Source organism: Megalopta genalis, unplaced genomic scaffold (assembly GCF_051020955.1).
Source record: "Megalopta genalis isolate 19385.01 unplaced genomic scaffold, iyMegGena1_principal scaffold0050, whole genome shotgun sequence".
In the NCBI taxonomy this organism is placed as follows: domain Eukaryota; kingdom Metazoa; phylum Arthropoda; class Insecta; order Hymenoptera; family Halictidae; genus Megalopta; species Megalopta genalis.
Window position 1 is genome coordinate 1,162,966 of NW_027476119.1, and position 18,138 is coordinate 1,181,103.

An 18,138-nucleotide genomic window follows, 5' to 3' on the forward strand; every position below is an offset into this window, starting at 1 on the left:
AATCGAGTAGTTGCAATTTCGAATAGTAGAAATATAGTATTATTATAATACTATATAATGGTATTATTATAATAATATTATTTTTAATCTATTAAAATTATTGAAAGAAGAAAGATCTTTTTCTACGTTTTTACATCTAGAATAGCGATAAATAAACTCCGGATCTTCGTGGATTTATGGCTTGGTCAGATTTTTGAAATGCAAGAAAACGTATAAATTAACCCCTTAACCCTTCGAGCGGCACGGTCCATTGGCGCGAGTCTACATCTGGGTGGCAACAATTTTCCGCCCCTGACGTGTATAGTGCGTCACGATCACTATACGAAAGTGGCCCGTACGTCATAGTCACTACGGGAAGAAATTTGCGCATTTTATAGGCACGAAAATACAATACAACCTCGCAAACAAACATATCTAACATAAACATTGTGATATACAAGGAATATTCATAATCAATATATACAGTATATACAAAATTTTGGATTACTGATTTGTGGATGCAACTTTGTAATTGGTACAGTCGAGAAGGTGAAGGGGGGCATCTTGAACATTGTAAACAAACTATCGACGCACGATAGTTTGTCCGCTGAAAACAGCCCTTCACGAGTTAGACTCGTCAAAGTCTACAGTGGCACATGAAATGAAAGACCCGAACTCGTCATTGTATGTCAAGGGGTTAATGTCCGATACGTACAATTATTAACGCTAATCGTACCATCGCCGGTCAAACACGGCCGGCTCGACAATTCTTATTCTACAATTATTGAAATTACAAGGACACATCCACCGGAAGCCATTCGATAAATTGATTCATTTCAATGTACGTTAATATAAAAATTGGAACAAATCTAGATAAATTCAATAGTGCAAATTTGTATAAGGCAACGCGGACGAGTCATTTTAAACGCCCGTTACGGTTAGTGTTAAATTTTGTACGTTTAATTTTACAAATAATTGAAAAAATTGAAACAATTCGAGATTGTTAAAATTCTTCTTCTATCGAAATGATCGTGCTCCCAATTATTTTAAAACTGAGAATATATGGTTTCTCTCAAATGTAGTTGAATAACAGATGATATTCGATGTAGCCTACAATTTGCGTATTGTTACGTAACTTCTTCGGAAACTGTCACAATGAATCCTTTCTTGTGATACATAATACGCCGGTACTTATTATTGCAACCGCAAAATCTAAAAGTAGCTGCTACATGTTTCTCGCGAGTTTCGTAGCTTTGTCGTATGAAAGCCAAAAACAACGTTACGCTTCGCACATCAGACCCTCCGATAACGAGTCTTGATTTACCAATCAAGAAAAGTAGAAATCAACGATGATGTTGTGTCATTATCCGAGAGAAACAATACGCTCATTTACGACGATAAAGAAGTTATGCTTCATTTTGTAAGCTGTCGATGAAGCAAGCGTTCAAGTCGTAACGACTATTTTGTCCCATTTTTAGAAGGAATCGACCGCTGTGCCTCGTTGTCTAGCCACCTGTGTCTAGCTTTCATTTCCTTGTCCGATGCATATCTGTCTACACGGAAATAAAAGAGCTTCGTATGGTTAGGCGACAGACAAATGTCTAACGTTAATTTACATGGTGGTAATTGACGCGCACTGTTAATTGGACGGGGAGGATTGTCCGAGGGAAACAGTGGAGAGGACACCGTGTGTAGAGGACCCCGCAGTGCCGTGACGTTTCCCACCCGACCCGACTTAATTCGTCGAGAAGAAAGCAAAAAGTAAACAACGGCGGGATACACCGTTCGGATGTAATGGAGATTTATAAGCGGGACGTGGCCACTTTGCTGGGGCTTACGTTCGTCGACTGAACTCCTTCGAGTCGGTTCTGCTTCTTTCCGCCTGAAGCTAGATCCTCGCTACCCATTAAAACATTAGCTTGATAGTCACCGTTAAGCCGCTGTTGAAATATTCTTCGGCCGTGTCGCCCGTGGAACGATTCCTTCAACCCTTTAAAGTCTATCGGGACATACGTGCCGCACCTATGTATTTCGCACGCCTATTGGGAGAAATGAATCCCGTTTTTCCACAATTCACGAATATACCAGTCTTATAATGCATACCACGCACATATTTGTTTACATATCCTAGCCCTTAGCGTCTAAAAAGGATAACCTACAATAATAAAATCAACATTTCTTGTTATTAGCATCTATATGTACGCAAAACTTGACTTCCGACATAACGCAAATTAACGATAAATAAATCAAACTCCACAGGGTTAACGAATCTCTGGCTCGAATGCGAACATCATTATATCATCATCGAACATGTGTCCACGAATCGCTGAGCTACCTGTCCGCTTGCGAGCAACGGGGGTGGTTTTATTAGCCCTCTGACCTACTTCGACGAGGCTGACTCGTGATGGAAATGAATATATTAATGATAATAATAATAATAATAGTAATAATAATGTTTATTATGTAAACGGGTGGACCCTTTGTTACAAAGCTGTTATAATAGCGAGCACACTGATAAGGATAGAAAGACAGGAAAGTAATAATAACTTTAAGATAACAATTGGTGGAAATAGAATGAAACAATCGCTGCTAATACGAGAATTAGATAACAAAGATAGATAATAATAATAATAACAATAATAACAATAGTAGTAACGATAATAACAATAGAATCGAGAATTAAGGATGGTTCTGAATAATAGCGGTGACAGAGTGTTTAAACGAAGTAAAAGAATGACAAAAGAATTTATTTCTAGTAAAAAAGATTACCAGTAAGAATCTGTTAAGCATGAATGTTATTCCTTACAATAAATATGTGAACTTTCGTTTTCTTCTAAGAAGCTATTCCGATTGAAAAACTTCTAATCGTTTTAATTGTAAAGAAAATGGTACGGCAAGGGGTTGAACGTATATGTTCACTCGAGGATCAATTGTTCCGTCCTGTCGAAGCTACAAGCTAATGAAGATCAATTGCGTTTCATGTTGATTATTATGAAATCTGGTGAAGAAATTAGAACAAAGGAACGCGATGAATCCAAATAAAAACAGCTGAATACAAGGCAAGGTGTAGATCTACTACGGAAAATCTACTGTAATTAATTTCACTGCTACTTAAAATCCATTGTAATCTAAATTTTTCTCAAAAATAGAACTCAACGCTCTATTAAAAGTCCATTAAAATTCAAATTTATGATAAAAATTCATTAGAATTAAATTTAACATTAAGTAGTAACTTTTACAGCGAATCATGCTGATCCTGAATAACGTCCAAGCATATAAAGTTGTATTCTGAGAGACAGCGGCAGCGTCTACTCCGAGGTTTTATAGTTTCCTGGGATTTTTCTAACAAATAAAACGGAAGCTGTTTTACCCCCCATCCTACATCCCTGCTTTGCACCGAGGATCAACGTACACTGTATACGTATAGGACACGGTTGGAAAACAGAGGGGATGGAGGGATATTATCCAGCAGTCGCGTAGATCAGCGACAATCCACCGGTTCGCCGTGTCGGTGTTGTAACGCCGTTAATCTCGGCAATTTACAATACACGTGTGCGCCCGGTTCATCGATCTCTCGGCCGAGCGATTCCGTCACGTTCCTGATACATACATCGAACAGCGGGTCAGGGCGCACGAAACGTCGTGGAAATAGGTCAAGTCCTAATTGCATTCGAGGACAAGAGAAGAAAAAACGAAGGTGTGGCGGTACGGACCTGGTGGCCAGACAACGAGGCACAGCGGTCGATTCCTACTACAAATGGGACAAAATAATCGTTACGACTTGAACGCTTGCTTTATCGACAACTTAAAAATGAAAGCACAACAACGTCATCGTTGATTTCTACTTTTCTTGATTGGTAAATCCGTGAGACTCGTTATCGGAGGGTCTGATGTGCGAAGCGTAACGTTGTTTTTGGCTTTCATACGACAAAGCTACGAAACTCGCGAGAAACATGTAGCAGCTACTTTTAGATTTTGCGGTTGCAATAATAAGTACCGGCGTATTATGTATCACAAGAAAGGATTCATTGTGACAGTTTCCGAAGAAGTTACGTAACAATACGCAAATTGTAGGCTACATCGAATATCATCTGTTATTCAACTACATTTGAAACCATATTCTTAGTTTTAAAATAATTGGGAGTACGATCATTTCGATAGAAGAAGAATTTTAACAATCTCGAATTGTTTCAATTTCTTCAATTATTTGTAAAATTAAACGTATAAAATTTAACACTAACCGTAACGGGCGTTTAAAATGACTCGTCCGTGTTGCCTTATACAAATTTGCACTATTGAATTTATCTAGATTTGTTCCAATTTTTATATTAACGTATGTTGAGATGAATCAATTTATCGATTGGCTTCCGGTAACTGTGTCCTTATAATTTAAATAATTGTAGAATAAGAATTGTGGAGCCGGCCGTGTTTGACCGGCGATGGTACGATTAGCGTTAATAATTGTACGTATCGGACATTAACCCCTTGACATACAATGACGAGTTCGGGTCTTTCATTTCATGTGCCACTGTAGACTTTGACGAGTCTAACTCGTGAAGGGCTGTTTTCGGCGGGCGCCGTGCTGTATATTACTCTATTACTCAGTTGCGACATTCGTGCGCTGATAGTTTGTTTACAAAGTTCAAGATGCCCCCCTCCCAATCTTCTCGACTGTACCAATTACGAAATTGCATCGACAAATTAGTAATCCAAATTTCGATATAAAACATTCTTTTTCTTAGCTTGCACATAACTGTTCAGTTGAGCCAAATTAAATAGAATTTTTCGGACGCATCGAATTCTGTTTTATTTGTATGTCAAGGGAGACTGTTTTTCCGTTCTTGTCATAAGAGGATCATTTATTATTATTCGATGTTAGACGTCAAATTCGAGTTTCGCAAAGAAAATGTCTCAGGAGTATTCGTACCCTTACAATGTCTCAGGAGTATTCGTACCCTTACAATATTATACTTTAAATGTTTATTAATTCTTGACGATGCAATTTTACGACATTCTCATGAAAGGGAATTTATATTGAAATATCTAAACTTTCGAATTACTATAAACTTTAATGTAAAAAAAACTGTCAATGTAACAAGAACGTAATTTTATGTACATTATAACAAAATTAATCTCACAAGAGTATTGCATGCAATATTGACGGTTCAGTTGTGCCTAATTAAATAATAAATAATAAATAAATAATAATAAAATTCGGACGCATGAAATTTCGTTTCATTTGTATGTCAAGGGGTTAGTAAATCAAACTAGATAACAATTTTTTCACTTACAAAAAAAATGTCTTTTTTTTTCATTTGAGTTCCATTTTCTAAGAGAATCGACCGCTGTGCGACGCAAGTGCCAACGCAACGCTGAAAATGACCGGCAGAATTCAATACTCTTTCGGCCGCGCAGTCCGAACGTTTAATTTCATTTCGAAAGAGGAGTGAGGAATAGAGAATCGACCACCCTCCGGGTCTGTCGCGTTGGGGTAGATGAGGACGAAGAACTATCGGTGGAAGGGGGACAAAAAAGTAGACAGTCGGGGCCTCTGCCAAGTCAATACTTCGCTCTCGATAACATCACTCGATTACCGATTAAAAGGAGATTCCGATATCGATTCGCTGGCCTATCTGCGCGAGCAATCGCTCGGACCGCGATCAAGTAGCTCCCGACAGTCGCTCCTTTATCGATACCGAGCCGCCGATTTATTTAACCGTTTGGAAACGGAAGAACCAACATGTGGCCTGCATTTGAATAACTGAACTGAGCTGAAGTTACGTCGAAAAAATTGTCAGAACGAACCACTAAAATTGCCCGTCGAAATCAGTATAGGGAAGACCGGGGCTAGAAGTTCTGGGGATAAGTTGTTCCGATGGTAATGCAGGAATTTCTCCCGGAAATGTTCGGAGATCGGGATTGAAACCGGCAGATCTGAGAATATTAAGTCGCGATTCTTCGTGCCTCGCAGCTCGTTTTTATAGGAACTCGAGGCAGTCGGCAGAAATAGGCAACGGCCAGCATGCAGGTGTGAATATATGTATAGTAATGCTAGAATAAAAACGATGACTTAACTTTTTTTATTTCTAATTTTTTGCCACGATTTGAAGGCAATTTGGAGGCCACATGATACGATTCGAAGGTAATTTAGAGGCCATGTGACACGATTTGAAGGCAATTCGGAGATAATTCGAAGGCCACACGATACGATTCGAAGGCAATTTAGAGGCCATTTGACACGATTCGAAGGCAATTCAGAGACCACATGCCACAATTCGAAGCCAGTTCGAAGGTAATTAGGAGGCCACATGAAACGATTCGAAGACAATTCAGAGGCCATGTGACATGATTCGAAGGCAATTCGAAGGTCACATGATACGATTTGAAGGCAATTTAGAGGCCATTTGACACGATTCGAAGGCAATTCGATGGCCACATAACACGATTCGAAGGCAATTCGGAGGCCACATGCCACAATTCGAAGCTAATTCGAAGGTAATTCGGAGGTCACATGACACGATCCGAAGGCAATTCAAAGGCCACATGACACGATTCGAAGGCAATTCGGAGGCCACATGGCATGATTCGCCCCCAAACAATCCATTTTGTATTGTCTTCCGGGAACTCGTGTCGCGTGCCACATCACATGCTTGACCGACTCCGTCGACCCTTAGCATCGACAAAGCAATAAATTACATAGGCGTAAGTCTAACACATTTCTCTCTTCCGAGAGAAATTACTGTATATTTCAAACAGAAAGGAATTGCGTTATGCTTTCAATTGTTTTGAATGTGTGGATCGATCGCGTCGCGCGATTATTGCATGCATTAAAATAAAAATAGCGAAATGTCGAATAGAAATACAGTCCATTTGCCGTGATAAAGTAACAAACGTTTGTTACTTTTCGGACTTGATAGGTTTAGCGTCAAATAATTACCGAAAATTAAACAAGCGCCGCTTGTATAAGGCAGAAATGTGAATTCGATGATCTTCCGGGGCGAACGCGAGAACATCGTTGTAAAAGCGATTTGCAATTCGCTCGACGGACGATTACAATCGCGGCTTCATTTCCTCTCGTCTGTCACCGTATTTAAGACCTCGTGTCGCCGCCGTGTGGTCGATAAATTAACAAGTCGCGCGGGACGCATTCGAGGAGAAACGCGGTGAAATAAGATCGTGCGGAGGAGATCGAGGATCTTGTTTTTAGTTTACGATGATGGCGGGCGTGGTTCCCTGGGAACCACGTTCGCTTTCCACGGTGGACTTGATGCGAAACGAGCGACGCATTTTGAGCTTCTCGACCGTAAAGCGGCGATAAGAGCACGCGAGCCGAAAACCGATACGAATTTTATATCCGCAGTTTTCAGGTTATTGAGAAACTCGTCGGCGTAGTTCTTGTCGTTGTAAACGGTTATTTGTGTATGGGACAAGCAGCTTTCCTTTTTTCTTTGTATGATGTCGTTCGAGTGAAAGCGTTGTCGCAGTGATTTAACACTTCCGTTGGTAACGAAGCACGTGGGGAGCCGTTAAGAATTATTAGCGGATACAGAGTGTCCATAATTTTCATTTATGGCAAACATAAACTGCTAATGGGACATTAATGTCTCGTAGCATCAGATTTACAATCTGGACGTATGGACGTTTTGGTCTAAAAAATTGTGATCGTTACATGTCTGTGGCTGTAAGAAAAAATGCCGCATGTCATAATTTCAAAATATTTAATTTCATGCATTGATTCAGCTGTAGGATATAGCTGTTACGCATTTTGCAGAAAAAAGAACGATCTTTAAGCAACGATATCTTGAAAACGAAAGCATGTGATATGCGACGTTCTTCCATCTAACCACAGATGTATTATAATTAAAATACATAAAAGAGACTAAAATTTAATCGACGGTAAAAGCTACATGTATATAGGATGACAACTATTACTTTACATAATACAATGGTATATAATATCAATATAATATTAATATTAATATTAATTTTGTCCCGTTGCTGCTCTTCAGAAGTGCTATAACCCGCTGTCTCAAATCTTCGAAGGAAATGGAAAGAAGACGGAGCAACCATAACCGCCTCGAAGTGCCTAAATCGCCAAGGGCACACGATATCTAAGCGTGTACATCGTTTTCGCATTATGTAGCACTTTCCGCAGCATGGCCCGGGTGCAGACGATCTCGAAGAAATTGCACCAGCTGCAAGCTGCGCAAATGACTTCTACAAACGAAAGTTCGAGTCAGACAATTTACACGCGGCTGCTGCATCCGCAAGTTGAAATTTTCTCGACAATAGGATTCTATCGATATTTAACAAATAGGCAGTTAGTATTCATGAAACCGCCTTCTTCGAATAATCAGCTTGGATTACGCCGAGAATAGTGGAAAGTGAATTTCGGTTCAGACACTGATTCTAAAAATTAATTCCGAAACCTTTCTATTTCCCTTCCTCTCTACTTTTCTATCTATGTATATAGATTTGTTTATTAGTATTCCATATCGCTGGATCACTTATGATTTGTGTATCCATTTACACAGGGTGTCCCATAATTATACTAATACTCGGAAAGAGGCGATTCCTGAGTTCATTTGAAGCATCTTTTTCCTTAGCGAAAATGCAATCCGCGGCTTCGTTTACGAGTTATTAACGAAAAGCAGTGACCAATGACAGGCGTGAATAGCTGGTGCAAGGCGGCCGAGCCAATGAGCGACCGAGTCAACGCGAAGCCCAGTTCCGCGCCAGCTAATCACGCTTCTCATTGGTCACTGTTTTTCGTTAATAACTCGTAAACAAAGCCGCGGATTGCATTTTCGCTAAGGAAAAAGTTACTTCAAATGACCTCAGAAATCGCTCCTTCCGGGTGTTAACATAATTATGGGACATCTTGTAGATCACTCCACTATCGACTAAGGAAATTTCTTTCTCTATTCGAGATTATTCTTGTTCTATACTCATATCTTTTATTTATTTGTACATCGTTCTTTCACCGATTTTTCCTCTATTCACATATTCTTCTTCCACTTACAAAATCTTCGGCTACTCCCAGATTCTTTCTCTACTCACACAGTTTTCCTCTACTCACAGATCTTTCTTCTGCCTCCACCCATAAATTCTTCCTCTACTCACAGATTTTATCTCAGTTCACACATTCTTCGTCTGCCCACATAATATTCTTCTTATTCTATTTTCACACGCTTCTTTATCCACTCACATATTCCTCCTGCCCTATTTTCAAGCACGAATTTTTCTTCCAAATTCTGTCAGCCCTCTTACTACTCATATTTTTTTTTTCTTCTTTCTCATACTTTTCGCATCATATTCGCGGATCCCTATCTTTCCCTCTCTCTATTCCTACAACGTCTCCTTTCCACTCATACACTATCCTGCCTCTATCGACCGTTCTCTCCGTTTCTTCCTTTCTGAACCGACTCCACCCTAAAGCCATTCACTCTACTTTGTCAGTCTATAACGGGGAGTATCCCAGCTTTCCGTCTGAAATCAGCAGTCCTAATCTACGAGGGAACCGAAGTTCTGTACAAGATTCCTCGCCGTCCGATCGTTAACAGTGCCATTCGATATCCGACAGGAATCATCGCCGTGCGATAAGCAATGCCGTTGCTTAGAAAATATGCAAAACCGTTCAAACTTCCACCGTGCACCGTACGATCCAACCAAGCGATATCGCCGCTTACTCCACGAGTTTTCGGAACTTCTGAAAATCCGAATCGGAGCTTCTCAAATAGCACACAGGAATTCGATCGTTTAAAAGCATTAGGGAAGGTGAGATGCTGAATATCAATCCTCAAACGATTTAGAATTCTATCCAAACTTTTCATCGCGTGATGCTCTTACTTAGCTCAAAGTCCCGCGGCGGTTGTCTTTCGGAGTGTGAACATCCTGAGTTTCGATTTTCTTTTTTTTATTAAGGGATCTAAGATTCTCCGTTCAATAAAGATCCTTCGAAATCGTCTCGATTCTCAAAATGATTGGAGGAACAAGTGACAGATATGTTCGATCAGTGGAGATCCTAGATCTTGATAATCCTCGATCAATCCAGAATTCTATCGAGGACTTTTCGTTTTATGATTCCAATCGATTCGATTCTTCAAAACCGTCTGGAAAAATAAACGAGTGGCAAGAGGTACTGGATCCCGATTGTCTGAACTCAGACGAGCCTTTGCGATCCGGACTACGATGGATCGTATTCTCTGTTATACGAACACGTTGAAATAATGCCGACGTTCGGGAAAGGATAGGAGGCGAGTCTTTACGCGTCTTTATTCGAACGACGGTCTTTCGTTTCCGAACTTCCGCACGGCTCTACCTCTTGTACTGTTCAAATAAACGAGGCTCCGCCGTATTTGATGAATCCTTGATCATCAGACAATCCAGAGTCTTTCAACATTTTTTCAACATTCGCCGCTTCCTTGGTCCTCTGAATTTTTTTCTCCAATTAGGACCCCAGATCTAACTCTTCGGAGAGTCCAGTATTTCATCTAAATCTTTCCATTCGCATTTTAATTTTTGTTACTTTAATTAAATGAAGTGAAAAATAGCGAGAATAATGGAGAATAATACACATAATAAATCATTAAAGTAACAAAAATTAAAATACGAATGAAAAGATTTAGGTGAAATGCTGGACTCTCCAGTGAGTCAAAATAATTAAATAATAATTAAATAAAGTGAAAAATAGCGAGAATAATCGAATAATATATAATAGAATAATATATTTAATTATTTTGATTTCATTTTATTTTCTATTGTTCTCTTTGATATGCTACTTGTACGATATACAGGGTGTCCCAAAAATGTCTCGCAATTCGGAAATGAGAGGTTCCTGAGATCATTCGAAGTAACTTTTTCCTTAGCGAAAATGCAATCCGCGGCTTTGTCTACGAGTTATTAACGAAAAATGGTGGCCAATTAGAGGCGAGCTCGGCTGACGTCAGACGGCCCAGCCAACGAGCGCACGTAGTTCAGTTTCGCTCATTGGCTCGGTCGCCACGCGCCAGCTGATCCCGTCTCTCATTGGTTACTGTTTTTCGTTAATAACTCATAAACGAAGCCGCGAATCGCATTTCCGTTAAGGAAAAAGTTATTTCGAATGACCTCAGGAATCTCTCATTTCCCGATTGCGAGACATTTTTGGGACAATCTGTATTGTCATATTATTGTAACACAGATCTTTTCTTCCGTTCACTATAAATTATTATTATTATTATCATTATCATTGTCATTATCATTATCATTATCATTGTCATTGTCATTGTCATTGTCATTGTCATTGTCATTGTCATTGTCATTGTCATTGTCATTGTCATTGTCATTGTCATTGTCATTGTCATTGTCATTGTCATTGTCATTGTCATTGTCATTGTCATTGTCATTGTCATTGTCATTGTCATTGTCATTGTCATTGTCATTGTCATTGTCATTGTCATTGTCATTGTCATTATCATTATCATTATCATTATCATTATCATTATCATTATCATTATCATTATCATTATCATTATCATTATCATTATCATTATCATTATCATTATCATTATCATTATCATTATCATTATCATTATTATTCCCTTGATTCTTGAACTGTTCTCCAATCCACATTCAACCGAGACCTAACCGAGTGAGGACAAATGATAAAAACAATATCGCTGACCAGAATTGAATAGACGAACCGTTCGTCGACTTGCTGCAATAAAGACTGTAGACATCAACTTTCAAGACAGCCGGCAATCGATCTAAAACTTTTTATTCGCGTTTCCTCAATTACCCAAAGGGTTCTCCAACTCCGACCGAGTGGCTCGAAGGTTGGCGAACGACAAAAAGGATTTTCGTTGTTAGAATCGACCAGACGAGAGCCGTTCGATGATCTGTGAGAACGAGAGGACTCCGCGTCTCGCCCTTTAAATAGCCAAGAACACGATCAAAGAGTTTTCGTTCGCGTTTCCTGAATCACTCGAACCGTTCTCCTAACTCAGACCCAGCGGTTTCGAGGGTCGACAAACGGCGAAGAGGATTTCGGTGTCAGAATTGAACGAGCGAACCGTTCGTCGATTTGCAGAGCAACGAGGGCCTCGCCCTTCGAAAAGCCTAGAAACTCGAACCCGAGAGTTTTCATTCGCATTTTTCCTCGATTGTCGAACAGTTCTCGAACTCGGGCCGAGTGGCCAAGAGAGCCGGCGAATGGCAAAGAGGTGGTGGGCAGAATTGAACAGGTGAACCGTTCGGTGTCTTCCGGGATGGGGCTGGTCCTCGAGCCGTGGCGTGGCATTCATCGAGCGGTCGAGAGCGAGTCGCAGTGACGCGGGTTACGCAATCGCCGACTGGCCTTGCGCCAATCTCGCGTATCACTCGAACTCGTCCCGCAAAAAGGGAGACAGAGAGGAGGGAACGGCAGCCAGCAGCCGGCCAGTGAGGGAAGGGGAGGGGAGGAGACGACACCGCGAGAGAGGAAAACACAGCCACGCCGCGCGCGGGCCACGTTTCTGCGTGTGTCTCCGCGGCTCCGCTCCGCTCCGCGCCGGTTACGAAACGCGTGTGCCGCCGCGCCGTCATGCTACCGCGTGCGTGCCGTGCCGTTCGATCACGATGTACATATCTCGACGCGACCGTTCCTCGATCTCCGCCGTCTAGTCGTCGATCGCACGCATCTCGGTTGCATCGTGCTTCCTTCTTCCCCGCCGATTTCTCTGAAAGATTTTCCGCGACTTCTCGTAACTCCCTTTGCCCCGAAACTTCGTTTAGGATAAAGTTGCCTAATACGAGGAATAATCGCCTAATATGAAACTCCAGCTTATTTCCGTTGTTGATGTACCGAGTGTCGCGTCGACGCTTCTCCGTTGCGTGTTCAACGTAGAAACATATGCTAATGTCGCGTCACGTGAAATCATAGGAAAACACGTGGAATCCGACCACGCGTGGCAATGTATGAACGCAGCGTGACGCGATCCCGAGCTGTATCCAACAGATTCGAAACAATGGAAGTACGCTGGCTCGCGCTATTCGAATGTCACGTGACGTCCAGATCAGTATGTATTTCGAAGGATTACTTATATTACGGATATCTTATAAAAATGGTAAGCATATAATTCTTTTCATAAATGCTAGGGTATAGTGCATTGAATTTGTGCTGGAAAAAAGCATACGTCCAACGTGTGAACAGAGAGAAAATTAATGAATTTCTGATATTAGGACTTTTTATTTTCCAGTAGATTGTGAAAGAACACATATTATCGTTTTTAACGCTAGATTCACGGAGCACAAAAAAACAGCGGTTTTATATTAGTTTATAAAAGTAACGATGAGACATTTGTTCGGATTTTTAACAGGTGTTATTGTAACATTTGCCGTAAGTAACGTACAAATTGAATAAGTAACTCATAAATGTATCTTTACGATATGAATAATAATAATAATATTAATGATGATAATAATAATAATAATAATAATAAATTAAAAAATTAGTGACCCATCATTTTTACGTAAATCTAGTGTTAAACGAATAAACAATATTATTATTATTATTATTACTATCAATACAGAGTTGGTTTCGATTTTCTTGATAGGTATCACTCGATGGATTATCGGTTTTTTTAATGAGCAACCTAAAATTTTATAAAGTAATCCACAAATTTGTACATCTTTCGTTGTCTGTAGCTTGTTCGAATCTCTGAGATGTACAAAACGCATTTTAAAAATTTTTGTCACATGAAAAAGTTGAAAACGAGGATTTCTTTTTCGTCATTCCAAGTAATAGCAGAATTGAAAAAAAGTATTCTAGTCATTGTATCTGCAGTCCTTGTCATCTAACATCTCGAAAATATTCAAGTCATTTAGTAAAAGTTATTGCATTTTTTAAAGAGGTGTACGAATACTTCAGTTTGTCACCGTATATTGAACAAACTGAATGTCAGTAGGATTTGGAGAATACAAAAGGATTGAACTAATATTTCGATAAATCTAGCGTTCATAAAAGTGTTTTGAATCGAAAATTATGATTTTAAAAAAGAATCGGTTTCATATTAGGCACCACCAACCACGGAAGTCCGTTCGCGACGAAACTCGCGGACACCGGAATCCATTGTACAGGTAAAAGTAACCTGAGATTCGTCATTGCTTTGTCTTATCTTTAGATCAATCCAGAAGAAATAAATATTAGACTACGGATTTTATGCATTCACGGTGGAAGTGCAGGGACGGCGAACGATGCAGCACATTAAGCTCTGCTTAAAGATAACATTTAGCATTTGAGGAAAATGAATTTTGGCTCGAGGCGTCTGGTGACAAAAATTCCAGACGCTGGAGGAATGCACGTGTCCGCGTTAAATCGCACTCGAAGGACTTGTTCTGTCCATGTCGGGAACTTTTAGCAGCAAGCCGGATCGAAAAGGTTAATGCATCAAGCTAACCAGTTAGTATTTTTAGTCTCCACTATTCTTAACCGCGATCGGTATATCTTGTAAACGATACTTAGAACTTGGATCGCTTTGACGGAGTTCGATAATATTCTTCCAACGTCCCACATTTTCCGATTCCTCTTTGTCGATGTATTTCAGACGATGACTTCGGTGAATTTGTGAACTCGCTGAACGTTCGACAAATTCCGGGTAGAAGTGGACGCAAATAAAATTCCGGCGTGCCAGATCGCTGAAAGTTTGCCGTGCCCGTGCAAACGGCGAGCCCCTTCGTTTGATAAATGAATTATTTCCGATCCAACGATCCTAATTCGAGGCTCGAATGCCAAGGTCGCCGACGCTTAAATTAGTTGGCGGACATTTTCGCGGATCTATCGGGATAGCTGTGACAAAGTGGGTGTACATTTCGAGTTGTTTGCCGTTTGAACGCGGCTCAGGTTCGCCGAGGAAATATCCGACGAGCAAATACCTGGCGATCATCGAGCCAGCCAAGCAATTCATTTGCAACACTGTAGACGGTGCAAACATTCCGACACTGATAAACTGTCTTTACATTGGGACGCGTCTTAACGAACACCGTGGTGCCCGAAAGACCGCGTGACTTTATCGGATTTGAGAGAGATTGAACAGTCAATTGCAAGGAAGTGCAACTGCGAGAGGAAAACGCGCCGAACGAGGAGTAGTAGTCCCGTTGAAAAATCCAATTTTTCCGCGGGGGAGGGGGGGGGGGTAACGTTATTTTCGTCGGGAAACGAGAATCCCGAATAATTTGCCGGTCTCTTCCCAAGAAAATTGAATTCGACGATAGCCGTCTATTTTCGGCGGCTTTCCATTAAGAAACGGCGAATTAGTTGACGAAGTTCTCCGATTTCCGAACGCAACTTAAGCGGCCTCCGGTGCTCGTCGAGCCTTGTCCTCGATTTTCCCCGGAAATTACGGCGGCCACGTTTAGTCGAATTATGGTGACGTAAACAGTGCGGCGAACAATACTGTGGAAATTCACGGGGGGAATCAAAGGGGTTAATTATTAACCCCGTTAAGCAATTAACGGCGGTCCGAGATTCGAACGTCACCGGGCAGCGGTATCGGTAATTGCGTTCTGCCGGACGTGACTGAAAATTCCGTGTCCCCGTGCTGTCCGTCCTGAAACGACGTTTGATAAAAACCTAACAGAGTGCTGACTATCGAACGCTCGTCCGTATTTACTGTAGCACGTTCCTCATCATCCTATGTTTTCCAGGTTTCATCGATGACTAGACTGCGGATTTTATGCATTTATAACAGAAATTAGTAGACGAAGTGCAAACATGTAAATACATTAAAACAATTTAACAATATCACCGCATTATTTTTCGATACATCGATATCGCTAAATAAAGAAATATATTTTTATCTAACTCTTGTTTCTTGCAGTTAACACAGAAATGGTTGATTTTGCACAGATATCCGCAGTTTATTGGTGACAAGAGAACAGAACGCCCTAACAGAACGACATAAAAAAAAGGAATAACAGTCATACTTATTAAATTATTGCTGGAAATCGCCAGTTAGGCTCGTTAAAGTACGGTAAATAAGAAAGATGGTTTCCATCGCCTGAATTTATTTGAACCCTCTACAGACCAAATTGAAAAAATTGTTTAAATCATCACGGGGAAAGAGTGCGTTGAATTAAAAACATTGTCCACGTACTGTACAGCGTCTAATTGTTCATTATTTCAATTAAAGAGCCACTTTTCATTTCATCACCCTATAAAATTCTATTTCCTCTCCGCAACTTATGGTCCCGCAGAAAAGTCAAGTGGAACAACGCATGCAGTGCGTCCCGTGATTACGCATACTCGCATAGCCCATAGTCTTCCTCGTACGTGGCCGTACCACGAGCTGATAGTAACGCGTCCACGAGCCGGTTACACGCGTCCACCAACACACGTGCAAATAATTAGTCACGTGCAACGTATAAAATACTTCTTTTCCCGACATAATCGCTTCGTATCCACGGCTCGTACCGCCGGAAAACCGTTCTTGTTAGGAAATCTCGTGGTCCACTTCATTTCGGACATGCTCCGCCACTTGTGGACCATTTTTCAGCGTGTCCGACAGGATCGGCTTAAAATCTCCTTACGTATTATAAAGAACAGCCGTGGCAATTGATATTGAAGAATGATGAACTAAAGGCAGTTTTCTAAAAGCTCATTATTAATCTAAATTAATTAATCTAAAATTTCTGAAAAGAAATTTTTAGATTAATATAATCGAAAGTTAATTTTTGCCTAGCTAACATGCAACAATATTATACGAAAACGTTATTAAGACTAGAACTACCGAGCCCTGGACGTGACTAACATATTGTATTATAACGATGGATATATTTGAACTTCCTTCGTTTTTTATAATAATATATGCTTGAACGAGCAAATTTCTGACAAAAGCATTTTTACAGTTTTATGGTTTATATTACGTTATATAATAATATTAATATTACATTATTATTAATAGCATATTATATAATAATATTAATATTACATTATTATTAATAGCATATTATATTATAATATTAATATTACATTATTATTAATGGCATATTATATAATAATATTAATATAATATTGTATCATATTATTAATATGTAAGTAAATTGTATAGAAATCATTGTACACGAATTTTTTCATAGATACCAGAAATTAAACAAATGTAGCTTTCGCCCGCGGAAGGCGTACAGACTAAATTAAACTCACAGAGTTAAAGTGCTACGATAATTTTGTTACCGGCAGGATCGAAATAGCAGAGCTAAGTGGGATTGTAAACGAAAAATATCACAAATCAGTAATTTTCACTGGTTCGGTAGTGTTCTAGTGTTAAAATACTGACAAGATCGAATTATGCATATTAATCGTGTGCACGACCACCTCGAGATCTCGAAATCTCTCGCATCGAGCGAATCTAAGACAGTCGAGCATCAAACGGCGCGATTCAATCCTCGGATTCTCCGAATTTTCAAGACTTCTTCCTCGGAAGAAGTTTAATTACATCGGCTGTATTCGATTCGCCGGGCTATTCACGTAACTCAGACAATGCATGTGTCGCCTGGAAACTTGGAATCGCCGGTCGCAACCGTCGGCCTCGGTTCTTCGGGTTGTTTGTCGCGGCGTAGGATGGGGGCGACGCCGCTCAAAGGAAACTTGTTACCGAATGCCCGAAAGTCGTTCGGTCGCGACGGAAGTAAAGCGGATGAAGGCCAGAGACTCGTTCGCATAAAAGGCGGACGGCAACCGGCGCGCGGATATCAGTGTCGTCGCAATTTGCAACTCATACATGTGCATGTCCCCGCGCGCGCGGCTCCTAGAATCGCGAGCGCGCTCTTAACGCCTCGAATCGGCTTCACCTTCCCCACCCTTTGCTCCTACAGACAAATTGGCCGACTTCGGTCTCCGCGAATTCGCGATACTTTATGTCCCATCTCCATTTAGCTCCGCTATTTCGATCATGCCGGTAACAAAATTATCGCAGCAGTTTAATTCTGTGAGTTTAATTTAGTCTGTACGTCGTCCGCGGGCGATAGCTACCTTTGTTTAGTTTCTGTTGTCTATGAAAAAATTCATCTATACAATGATTTTTATACAATTTACTTACATATTAATAATATAATTATTATATAATATAATATAATATAATATAATATAATATAATATAATATAATATAATATAATATAATATAATATAATATAATATAATATAA

At 40.2% G+C, this 18,138-nt stretch overlaps 1 protein-coding gene and 1 long non-coding RNA gene across 6 annotated transcripts in view; one reads left to right on the forward strand and one right to left on the reverse strand.

Moving 5' to 3' along the window:
- Positions 1-18,138, reverse strand: part of Atpalpha (sodium/potassium-transporting ATPase subunit alpha) — a 200,006-nt gene that overhangs the window by 95,656 nt on the left and 86,212 nt on the right. The window lies entirely within an intron of this gene.
- LOC117226726 (uncharacterized) lies at positions 12,410-16,144 on the forward strand. 2 transcript variants are annotated; one of them, XR_004491871.2, is made up of 4 exons: positions 12,410-13,064; positions 13,197-13,336; positions 14,121-14,398; positions 14,544-16,144. It is a non-coding gene; the product is annotated as an uncharacterized LOC117226726 (long non-coding RNA). The 2 variants fall into 2 exon arrangements; XR_004491870.2 differs by having other exon boundaries at positions 12,413-13,064; positions 14,121-16,144.